The 12,946-nt window shown below is 40.8% G+C and overlaps 1 protein-coding gene across 3 annotated transcripts in view; it reads right to left on the bottom strand.

Annotated features, from left to right (window-relative positions):
• Nucleotides 1-12,946, bottom strand: part of grik4 (glutamate receptor, ionotropic, kainate 4) — a 272,858-nt gene that overhangs the window by 206,767 nt on the left and 53,145 nt on the right. For all 3 annotated transcript variants that reach the window (XM_058079390.1, XM_058079391.1, XM_058079392.1), the window contains exon 2: nt 7,736-7,914. The gene's annotated coding sequence lies outside the window, so the exon portion shown is untranslated. The remainder of the gene's footprint in view (nt 1-7,735; nt 7,915-12,946) is intronic.

Below are 12,946 nucleotides of genomic sequence, written 5' to 3'. Positions count from 1 at the left end.
CAACTGGCGGGCCGGATTGAAATGCTTGGTGGGCCACATGTGGCCTCCGGGTCATAGTTTGCCCACCCCTGCTCTAGATGGACTCGACCTCACAAAAACAGCCACACCCAACATGTAAACCATGTTGGCTTGCGGACTAACTTAGGTCAGGGTGCTAAGGATCCTGAGGATCTGTGTGATCACCCATTGGAGAATGGGTTCCAAAAGGAATGCTGTGCACATGCTGTCGCTTAGCTCTCACCTGTTAGATGCTACAACCAGCTCAAATGTGATTCCGGCCAGGAGTGCAATCGATACAAAGAAATACATACAAAAAAAGCCAAGACGGGAGAAGTCCATCCTGTCATGTCACGTGAAAGACAAAGCCATATCCCAGACTGGCCAAAAACATTTCCAAGTGATCCCAATACCAAGTGATTGAGCGGTAGTGTATATTATACTGTTACACAAGCTGTACACTGACTACTTCTGTTGAAATCCTCCCCCTGAGGACTCTAAGTGGGTTTCGAATAGAGGATAAAGGAATCTTAAAGAACCAAATTATAGAATGAGAATCCAGGCTTATCAGTCCCTGTATGCCTACAAGTAAGCGGGTCTTATTACAGCGCAGCTGCAAAAAAGCACCCTTCCTTTCCCTGCCCGGCTTTTTATACACTCAAGATTGTGTAAGAGGCTGGAGTCTTGGACAAGTATGTGATCAGCTTTCGTCACTGCCCTTGCTTGAACCACTTCTTTCATGGTGTTTCTGCTTTTGTTTGTTCGCAGGGGCATCCAGGCATCTATCTTTTCCAAGCTCTCATATGCGTACCCGATGTTTCCACCTTAACTGTCAGTTGTCACGTTAGTCCTTTTTTGTGTGGGTGTGTGTGTAAGTATCTTTTGTCTGTATTTGTGAGACTATGTGTTTGTTTTAGCCTATATCTTTAGCTAGCACAATTGAGCAAATACCTTCACTTCACATTGCATTAAAGTGCCATTTCTTTACTGCTCTCCCATGAAAAGATATCATCAAACTTTGCAGAAATGTGAAGCGTGTACTCACGTTTGTGAGATACTGTACGTTCGGGATCAATGCATTCATTGTGAAGGATCCCCATTCCGAGTGCCTGAACTATTCTTTACTGCTACGTTTTTCAGTACTCCTTTTTTTGGACATTTTATTGGCCGTGTCAATGCAGTCGAGTAGATACGAGAGTGACCTTTACCCCAGCCCAAAAATCGACCTCAATGTCATACACATACTGTATATGCAAATGCACACAAGCCATACCAGAGTCTCTGTTCTCCAACCGGCTGTGAAAATGGGTAATTTGAAAAAGGCCATACCACAGAGACAAGCTGAAAGGAACCTAATAACAGAATAGCCATTTAATGGATGTCCCTGGAAGCTCAATCTATCAATCTACATTAGCCTGCTCGCAAGGGAACTCTCCTACCAAAGTCCTTTCTGCACTATCTGCAAGGACTAATAAAAATCAAACACATAAATACAGGCGATTGGTTATAAATAACCGCAGAGAGAGACCGCTGAATGATGTACTATCCCATACTTAATAAACCTTTTATTCAATTTTCTCGATTCTCCCATCTCACTCACTGCATGTCCCCTGGACATTTTAATTAGCCACTCTTTAAGTCAGCCTGACCCCCTTTCAACTGTGATCAACCAGTGGGGAGCTGTGATAAGGACCTGCCACTCACATTAAAGCGGCTGTGGAACCCAACTACGCTATTGGTCCGTCACTGGAGGCTCAGTGCAAAGTGGAAACACGGCGACGCTGATAATATGTGTTCATTCATCACTGCCCTCCATTTACTACAGTGTTGAGTGGAATACCGAAATAAGTGGTTATTAATAGACAAGACATGTCTGAAAGCAAAATGAATGTGGGACACTTTTTGTATTTCATTCCTAAAGGCAAGCCAGTGTGGCGAAACGCCGAGGCCGGTATTAATGAGGCCCAGTGAAAGCAAACAAGATAGTACTACAGCTACTACAGCAGGCAGGAAAAATGAAGTACTTGGTTCATTTTAGCGTATATACACACCCCATATTTCAGCAAATATGTTCCTATATCTTCTCAAGGGACAAAACAACAGAAGTGTAACTATACTATAATATAAACTATACTTTGGAGCAGGAGTATCCAAAGTGCAACCCTGGGGCCATTTGCAGCCGGCGGCTGTTTTTTATTGGCCCTAAAAATATCATTTAAAAAAAATAAATGCAAAAAAAAAAAAAACAACAACAGCAAAACATATTGGATTAATCAGCAGTAAGTAAGAATAAATATTAACTTATTATCTAAATATTATTATTATCTAGATATTAAGTGAAAATGTTCAATCTAACAAGAAAGTTGTTTTACAAAAATAACGTAATAATATAAGGAAAAATAACAGACGTTATAGAGATGTTCAACAAAACAAAAAAAGTTGAGAGAGAAACATTAAGAGAATAATGTAAAAATATAAAGTCATAAAGTCATAAATTAATTAATTAAGTAAATTAATTAATAAATTAATTAATTAATAAACATTTACAAGAAAATGGAAAATAAACAGCAGAAAAATTGCTCTAGTCTTTAAAGAATATTCCAAATTTTAAAGGGACAAAATTCCTATCCTAATGAGAGAAAAATTCTGAATTTTACGTAAATAAACTTGTAATATTATGCAAAAAATCATGTTATTTTAGTAGCATAGATTTTAAATGTTGAAGATAAAATATTTTTTTCCAAGTCAGAATATTATGATAATATATGTATAATAATATTATACAAATTTTAACTAAATTAGTTTGGGGGAAAAAAGTCATAATATGGGAACACATTCAAAACGTTCAAAATTGACAAAAAACAAATATTATATATGTTTATATATGTCCTGTGAAAAGATGGTTGCTTGTTCTGTCCTATTTTCTCTGAAGAGACGACTAGAGAAAATTATTCACATTTCATCCGCACGATCATGTCACATTTACTGACTAGAGTATTTCGGAGGATTCTTGTTCCATAAGCACCTGTTCCATAAGATACAAGTGGAGTCAACATGAGAACATCTATACCAGATAAGGCCCCGTTTAAAAAGGGGTGCATGTCAGAATCAAATCACTGAAACACAAATACATTCTCCACATACTACTGTCACTTCACCTGAAACTTTTCTCCCAAAAGTTTCCTAAATCCTCTGCCACATTCCCGCCTTTCAGCGTGACTCCGTATTGTGTCTTATCCTCCTCCTCGGTTGAGCCTCATGCGTCTTAAATTTCCCTCTCTGCTGGTTATTACTTTCCTTTCTTATTTTTTGTTTTACTTCTTTTTCATTGAAAGTCTATCCCTACTGCACTCTGTGTCTGCTCTTAGAAGGCAGCGTTTTGCATACATCTGTAGTTCACACAGCAGAAACGGCCTTTATTCCCTCTGTGACGAGCTGTCAACTCGTCCAAGGTATGGTCCGCCGTTCGCCTTCGCTAAATTGGGATGAGCTACGGTCCCTGCCGTGAGTTTGACCGTGGACGGACGGATAGATGGATGTATAGATATTTGGGTGTTGAAAGCTATCAACTCAGCGTGTACGCTGTCAAAATTGCTTGGCAGATACAGGATGAGAAGCGCTTCATTCCGAAGGTGGAGAGAATGATTTCAGATTTCAAAAGCTTGCAGTCGCCGTTTTAGAAAAAAATGTTCAGTCAACAGCAGATTTATTGTCCGATTCATTCATAAGCTGTACTTATTCTTTTTTCTTGCTGCTTCTACATGCCCTGCAAATCATTATTAAAGATTTGAAATATAACTTCTTGCATATAATTGTGTTTTTCCCCAACCATTTTTTGTTCAACTGCGAAAACAAGAGCCTTGCGTGCTTCCAATTGTTCTCCTTACTAATCAGCAGTCACACTGCAGGGACAGAGAGTGTGCCTCATATGGCCAACCATTCCGATTACATAAATGAGTAGAAGGTCTATATGGGGTGCTCTGATTGATCGGCCATGATTAAATGATATCATCATATCGCGATGGATCACAAAAATATTGTGATACATGTAAATGTCCATAACTGGCCAACCATCATCAGCAGCCGGCATACCGGGGAGGCTGCGATCAGCTCATCCATCCGGTGCAGGTTCTTTGGCCTCCAGCAGACTGGCACTGCCAGAACCCTTGTACCTGTCTCCCTCAGTAATCTGCCACGGAGCAGACAAACATCAGCCAGTCTTATCGTGACTCTCCAGGAGCAGTCAGGGAAGAAGCAGAGAAAAAAAAGGCATGGGGGGCCCTGGCAGCAAGCAGGCCCAGACTAGGGGGACAGGGCAGGGTGAACTCAGTCAACACATCAATGCAAACAGCTCATTAAAGCCGACACACAAATGCAAGCACACACAAGCGGGCAAACTGGGAAGAAGACAGGTTTTATCCAACATGGCATCACCTTTTTTTTCCTGCAAGGCAGGTAAACATGAATTTCCGACAAGCCTGAGAATCCATGAGGAAGTAACCAAAGTGCGACAAAGTTAACAATAACGACCATGACAAGGCCAGAAACTGCAGGGCTGATTCACCCAACGGCAACACTGAACACCGCTTGACACATACTAGGGGAGGGGGGGCTATAATACACCATCTGCACCAAAGTGATAGTCAATACTTGCATCTCATGCAAGATTGCACATGTGGGCAATGAAATTGAAACTGTCTCCGAAAAGCTATTTTCCGTGTGCCAGAGTTTGTAGGAAGTCACACTCTGACAGTAGCGGATTTCGCCTCAGAGAAATTTGTCTTTACAGCGGCACTGTGAGCTGCCGTTCATATTCGCCGGAGGTGGCTGCGGGAGAGTGTGGTGGTGGAAAAAAAAGATGAAAAACATGTTAGAAATGGGTTTGTCTGTCACTTAGCATAAATAGGCCTATTTTCCAAGTAATACATCGCCACATGCCATCTTGCTGCGGTAATTAGGGTGTCCTTTTCACACTAGTATACAGTCTTTCTTTGTTTATCGCGGTTAATTGGTTCCAGACACAACTGCAATAAGTGAATTTCCACAATGTAGGATCCAATATTAATTAATGGAATATTGTCACAGCTAGAGCGGGGGCCGCACAGAAATAATAAATAATTTATTAACGACTCACTGTCTCTCATCACACCTATGGGACCATCTCGTCTCAACGAAACAAGCTCAGGCCTCCCACTGATTCAACGGGTGAGTTTAATTTCCCTAAACTTAACATTTGTTTTTAGCCCCATTGCGTTATTTTATATTTGTGAAAAAAAATCTGTGAAAAAAAAGGCCAAAATCACACCGGTCCGTGGTGCAAAAAAGGTTGGAGACCCCTGAGTTAGAGCATAGAAACCCTGTCAGGAGAATCCAAGGACCCCCTTCTCAAGTTTGTTTATTAGTGGGTGGACCTTTAAGGTGCAAACTGCCTTGAGCCCCAGTCGTTTGCAAAGTCCTCCGTCTATTTGATATCAGTGTGCTGATGACCTGGGAATATTATGGGAATATTTAAAAAAAGGTTGAAATATTTGTAAAATTCATAATATGCTTAATCACCTACATCACAAAGCAAGTGGCTGTTGCATCCTTCCAATGACTTATTGGCCCCACCCATGTCCCGTCACAGACATTTTTTCTTCCTACCTTGAGTCGACTGGTGGATAAAACATGTCTCCCTACCACGGGTCAACACACTGACAAGTTGTATTTAACAACATTTACATTTTGAACAACAATTGTATTTAACACATAGCATTGTTTTCACAGACTCTTGTTGTAAATACTCAAGGCTGAAACCTGAACTGGCCCCAAACATAATAATACGGGATGCCGCTACGGTCATATTTTTGACTTGCACTTAAAAAAAAAAACATTGTTTATATTGGTGATGGACAACTCCAGCTACTCCCTCACACCCATAACTTCCCCCCCGCCTCCCCGCCAGCAAGTATAAATAAAAAAGAGAACAGGTAGCAGGTGCCAGGAGGCTTTCAGGCAACAACACATTTTGTCCTCAAAGTAGAAACCAATAAAACACTGTCATTTCCTATAGGCCATCTTTATCTACAACGTGCACAAAACATAAGAGGGAGGTCGGGGAGAAAGGAAAGAGCTGGCCCTGAGAGGACGCCAATGCAAGCTGTAATGGCCTCTCTTTTGTTTGTGTTCCTGAGATAAAAGCTTTGCAGTGTATGTATGCCATATTCAACAATATCAAGCGATATATAGTATTTATCATACTTTAAAGGGGGCCTGTTATGCTTTTTACACTTCTATAACCTATATATGTTCTTATTATCGTGTTACACTTGTTTTTATTTCTAAACTGACCAACTGTGATGTCACAGTGAGCTGGACTTCGTTATATGGGCGTCCCCAGGTACAAGCTGTAGGCTTGCACTCCCCCCGCTCTGCTGCACTGTTTCACTGCTCTGATATAGCATTGTTAGCATGGGGCTAATGCTAATGGCTCAGAGGAAATATTTGTTCAGGTTTGAACTTGCCTTAAAGGCCGACATCAGGCAGAAGTGGTTGGAGTTTCAGATTCCCGATCACCAAGAGAACAATATGGGGCTGTTTTGTGAACAGCGGCAAAGCTAAACTATCCACCAAACTGGTGCTGAAGCCCGATGCCTTTCCAACGTTACTCTGTCATGTTGAAGAACTAACTGTGTTTATTTTGTGGAAGTAAACGCTTGTCTGTGTAGCTCACCGATGTCTGGAGTTGCTAATAGCCTTTTCCACCGCAATCAATGGATCTACCCGAGTATTTGTAAGCACAGGTAGTTCCACAAAAAACGTTTAATGACCAAATTTACAATACCGATTGTCTGCATTCAATAAACACAAACATATGTTACCAATGTTTGAGTTCATACACGGTAAGTCAGGGTTCTCCAGCCAGTAGATCATAGCTAACAGTTCCTCCTAACCACTTTTCAAGGAGCTCTCCAAAGTGTTTCTAATTTATTATCGACTTCAATACCTCCTATAAAGTTTTGGCAGTAGTCCAGAAGTCCTTAGGAGCGCTTGGGAGTGTGACCAATCACAGCACAGTGAGCATGCCTGTAGGCGGGCCGTGGGTGGAATAAATGAAAACAGAGCAATTTGGAAAGCCAAGGAAATACAGCTGGAATAGGTGCAGATTCTGGAAGATATAGAAAGCTTTCGGAAGTTATTGTGTGGAGCTGCTCTATAGCATTCCACAGCTCAATACAAAGGGCCGAAAAATCAATATAATCGGTCCTCTTTAATAAGTCATTGCATCAGAGATAGCCTGCTTTTATTGATACATTATAAAATGTTTGTCATTTTTTACTCCTGTATCCATTAATAAATCATTTGAATGCATTTTAATTCCTGTTGAATTATTTATTTATTGACGCTCTTTTCTTTTTCTTTTATTACCACACAAGCCAAAACCAGTGGTGCCCAAACGTTTTCCACTGAGGGACGAATATAGAAAAAATAATAAAAATAAAAATAAAATAAAAATTATAACAAAATAAAAATTATAGAATAGAATGGAAAGGAGAAAATGTTAATATATATATATATTTTGATAGATATATTACAAGTGACCAGCCCATTATCAAGACATGGAGAACGGCTCTGCTTCTTTCTACAGCTTTTGGAACATGATGAATAATACAAGTGTAGTCATGTGAAGTCCCTTAATGCAACTTATTGGCAATAAATAAAACCATGACCATAGAGAATCGGGAAATATCGTTCTTACCTTTGATCTCCGGAGTTGCGGGGCTTCTAGTCCATTTTGCCGTGCAGCAGGCTGTCAGACTTCAGCGGCTATGGTTGCTCACTTAGCTTCTCCTCATCTCACATGCACGAATACGGTCCGTGCCACCAGCTCGACACAAACGTATTTGGGATTGTGCTGAATGGGATTCAGTTTACAGACTGGAAGGAGAGATGGGAGAGAGGAAATCAGTCAGACAACACAGTGGAAATGTCGTTTGTTTACTCCATATAGTGATGAAACAAATCAAACCAAGAGACTTGATGCTTTGTCCCACAGAGAAGCGGTTATTAAAAGCAACTTAACAACAATGCTGCTGCATATTTAATCATCCAACTGGTCACACTGCAGAGGACATCCAATATCCACGGGAGAATTGGCTGTGTAAAACGCAGCTTCAGAGTTTACTGTCTACTTTTGCTGATGTTTGTTTTACTTTGCCCCTGACTCAGCACCCTTCGTCTTTATTTAGCACCTTCGACATTTTCCATACTGTCACACCATATATATTGAGCAAAGTCATCAGAAGTGAAAAGAAGAATCAACCACAAGACAATTTCCATGGTAAAATAAGGACGCGATCATCTCGTGGCATTGCATGTTAATGGAACCCTTTGAAAGACAGTCAAACTTCTCTGGGCAGATGTGGAGACCAGCATGCCGATGAAGAACTAAGAACACTGTTGAATAATTCCTCAGTAGCGACACTAAGACTGCTGGAGAAAATCTAGTCGAGTATTAGCCTACATGCATTATTTCACAAATGTGAGCACAGTCCTCATAATTCAACCATTTGTATGTCGGCATGACTTCTCAAGGGAAAACATTATAGAAATAAAACTTGGATATATTGTGAGTAGGAATGATTTACTATCCACCGAATGTGAGTCAACACACATCCATTCTTGTCTAAATGGCAACACGTCCATATTCTTCTTCCACTCCTCCATTTAAGATAATCATTGAGATGGTGGATGTCAGACACCTTCTACTGCTCCACCTTCCTCGAGGAGACTCCACAGGCGCTCCACAGACGTACTTGGCCACTTCATCAGTTTCAGCAAGGCTCCTGATCGTTTTAGAAAACCTCCATGCATCCCAGTTTGCATGTTGAAGTACCCCAGCAGAATCCTGTAAGAGAATCCTGTAAGTGCACCCTCTCCGGTACGTCCTCTAAGGACTCCATAAGGGGGGAATATTCTGAACTACTGCTGACACAGCACAAACGACAGCTAGGACCTGTCCCCTCATCAGAAGGTGGGGGGTAAAGTCTTCTTGTTCACTGGATTAAATGCCAAAGTAGAGGCCCCGGGCTGGGTGGCAATTGTTGTTGCCCCCCCCAGCCCAATGAGTGGAATTAAAGTCTTCAGCCTCCCCTATGACCTGTGTGTCATGGGTGACCCTCCCAAGGGCATGAAAGCCCTTGGGAGGAGCCCCCATCAACTTAGCTGCTATGATCAGCCGGACACACTCAGGAAGTAGTCTTGCAATGTACACTACCGCTCAAAAGTTTGGGAACACTTGGACATTTTTTGTGACATTTTCTTGGCAATCCTGCTATGAAGTCCAGCATCCTGAAGTCGCCACTTCACTGTTGATACTGACACTGGTGTTTGATGGCTACTATTTAGTGCAGCTGTGAGGCATCTTTGTCTTAAACTACACACTCTCAGATATTTGTCTTCTTGCACAGTTGTGCAGCGTTTTTCTGTCCTTGTTAGACCCAGTTTGTGCTGCTCTCTGAAGGGAGTAGTTAACAGCATGGTAAGATATTTTAGTTTAGATTTTTAGATGGCTTTTCTAATCAACTATTAGCCTTATAAAATGATGAACTTGGATTAGCAGCCATACCAGGAGATTGATGCAGAGGACTGACAGTTGTTGATAGTAGGCCTCTATGCAAAAATGTAGATCCTTCTTTGAAAATCATCTGATTCATTTTAATTGTTTGTGAAATGGATAAAAATGTTTGTGAATTGCATAAAAATGTGTTTTTCTTTGGGAAAAAAAAGAAATTTGCAAGTGATCCCAAACTTTTGAGCTGTAGTGTACATACTAATTACTGCATCATAATACTAATGTTATTGTTGGCAAAATATTGCAATAACATTGTATCACAAATATAAGAAAAATGACACTATGACAAATCATCAAAAAGTCGATCTTAAGACAGGCAGTTACACACAAAAAAACAAGTGAACACCACTACACACATAACCGGCGTGGAGAGGTAAGAAGATACACTTATTGTGAACGCGAGGGAGGCAGTCAGAAAATAGATGAAGGGATAGGACTAAGAAGGCAGCCGCTCCCTGAAGGACACTTTCTTCTACTCAAATGATTTGTCGTCTTGTTTTTTTAAATGTCATCAAGTGAAGCTCTTTCACAACAAAGACTGAGAGCCTGGGGGCATTAGAGGTAATCAAATCCAGAATAACGTTGAATATGCTGCTTAGTGGCTTGGTTACCAAACAAAATATGTTCAATTTTGCCTATTTGGTATGAATTAAATGATTAAACCACAGGTGGTGCGTTTGTTGCAGTCACACCAACACACGTGTTTAATTATATCTGTGTAGTTAAAAATAACACTTCTTCCAAGCTGCGAGGCACGTTTTGAAATATAAACAACTCTGGAACAGCAAAAGCTACATTAGGAAAAGACAATTCCAAGTACTTCGGACCATCTGTGAAGAGACGGGATTACCCCCCAGACTTTTGTGTTTCTGCAAACTTGCATTATTACAGGAATTTGGTTTGCGGTAGCTGTAAAGGTGGTGGTGAATATTTGTGGCCAGATGTTCCAGTGAGTGAATATTGTAACAGTAGCAATAGAGCATGCAAATAAGCATCCCAATGAAAGACTGTAAGAATGTAAGGAGGATTCCATCTCTTACAAAATCTGCATTCAGGCTTTTGACTTACTCGGTTCGATGTTTCCATCTACCACACGATAACTATGACTACAATTTAGCGTTGTTGCTGGAATTGACATGTGCTTAGAGTAAACCCTACTTTGGTCAGTGACTGATGCACGATCGTGCCGTCTTGAAAAATATGCACCACATACATTATGAAACAAGTTTAAGTTTGCAAGGTGCAAACTGCAACGTATTAAGAGGGGTGTAATATTATAGCTTGCTTATGTCAGCCATACATGCAGGATGCTTGATGCCGATCTTGTGCCACTGTGCAAGACCAAAATTGCATTATCAGTAACAGATACTCATTTAAAACAAGTATCCAGCTAATCCCTACTTGGTAGCTTATTTTTTCCACCACCACCCCCCTCCCTATAAGAAATACTAGTACTGTACAAACTGAACGTGAAGCTGGAACCAGGAATATACAACACAATGGCGAGCATACAAGCATAGTCATGAATCAAATTGCATGTTGAGTACTATAAATTTGTACATGTTGGCAGGTCTGTACTAACATTGAAAGACTGCCAGGCCCCACTATTTGAGGAGCAATATTTTAGGCTAACATTACTCTTGGAACGTCATTAAACAGTTAATTTGCATCATCAGGGACCATCAGGGGCTACATGAAGTCAGATCCTCCAAACAGCATCATAAAGACTTCAGAACCTTTCGAGAGAGATTGTCCCACCCCATCAGATGCCAACATAAAATGTTCGGCTTTTATCTATTGTAACGGGGTACCGCCTGGTTAACTCAAACATATGGTCCTCCATTTTTTTGTTTTGAAACAAACAGAGAAATAAGGATATGAGGATATATTTGACAGAAAAGGGTTCTGAAGTCACATTGTAAACAAAACAAACCTTTTAGTTTAAAGCACTAACAAGACTTTGAAGCATGTTACTAGACACAACAAAATATCTCTATTTTAGCAGTTCCAGCTCCAAAACCACCATTGAAGATTTGACAGCATCCTCCAGAATACCACCGCTGTTCACTACGTATCCAGGCAACAGAAATTAGCATCCAGCTTGTTACATATGCCAGAGTTCATAATTAAAGGTACTCCTAATTAGGAGTCAAAACGGTGACTGAATCTTTTGGGTTGTTTTCATCTCATTTACGCTTTAATGACTCAGTTAATGGGTTTGTTGCCTTGTAGTGCATGTATGTTTATGTTTGTACGTGCGTACATAAAGCTATTCATTCATTCATAAACCATATTTGACCCATTTTTCCTCTCCTATTACAATGACAGCAAATATCTTTGGCAGGAACCTGGCTCCACCGTGCCGTTCGAAATTAGCTTTCATGCTGATTTGATCCTCAGCAGTCGGGAGACATGAAATATGTACATTGATATTTTGCCACCGAATCGATGTAATATGGAAAAGGGAAGCGAGGCAGTATGGATTTTTCATGTTTTGTTGTGAGACAGCCATCAATCTGCGGGGGCAAATTGAGAATTAAGATAAATTTGACAAAAACATGTGTCTAATTTATCACCCTCAGCCTCATATGAAAGATTTATAAATATAATATTAACCCTTGACTGATCCGAGGAGTCGAACGCTTTCTTGGTCTCTGTCCCCTCTGATGGCATTCTTAACGTCGTAAGGAATCCTGTATGGTTCCCTATCAGGTCCGTGCCGTGACCCTAATTGAAAAGCCACATTCACTGCAACACAGGAGCAATGAAAGGCCGCTGTGAGTCGCCCGGGCGGTCTGCAGGGAGCCGATAAAGCTTTTAGAATTCACGAGCTGTCATCTCACTGTCCGTGATATTAACCCAGCCCCCCTCCTCTTCCTCAGAGGCATCAGGTGAAAAGTTGAAGACACCTTAAATATGCAGACTTATGGAAGGAAATCCTCATCCTCACACAAATGTTAGCGGATGTGAAATAATACATGGAGACAATAACGAAAACAAAGCAGTAATCCTCCCATTGTCCATTCAGGTTGCAGCATTTTTGATTACTAAACCAAAATCCTATCGGGCTATTCGTTATAAACATTGAAAGGTAAAAGTGGAAGCCATTAAAGCAGGGGTATCAAACACGCGGCCGACGGGCCAAATGTGGCCCACAAGACACTAGTTTGAGGCCCCCGCCTTCATATGAAAGTTTAATGTTAGTGCGGCCCGCGCAAGTTTGATATGGATGCTGTATGGTATCATGTACCCAGAAAAAATTATTACGTTAGATTAATGTTCATGTTAAAGGTTGCATAACTGTTAATAGTTATCCTCCCTATCCGTGTGGAAGTG

The sequence above is a fragment of the Doryrhamphus excisus genome, chromosome 8, assembly GCF_030265055.1.
Source record: "Doryrhamphus excisus isolate RoL2022-K1 chromosome 8, RoL_Dexc_1.0, whole genome shotgun sequence".
NCBI classification, from domain to species: domain Eukaryota; kingdom Metazoa; phylum Chordata; class Actinopteri; order Syngnathiformes; family Syngnathidae; genus Doryrhamphus; species Doryrhamphus excisus.
Note: the sequence above shows the minus strand (reverse complement) of the source record. Positions and strands in the feature narration are given on the sequence as shown.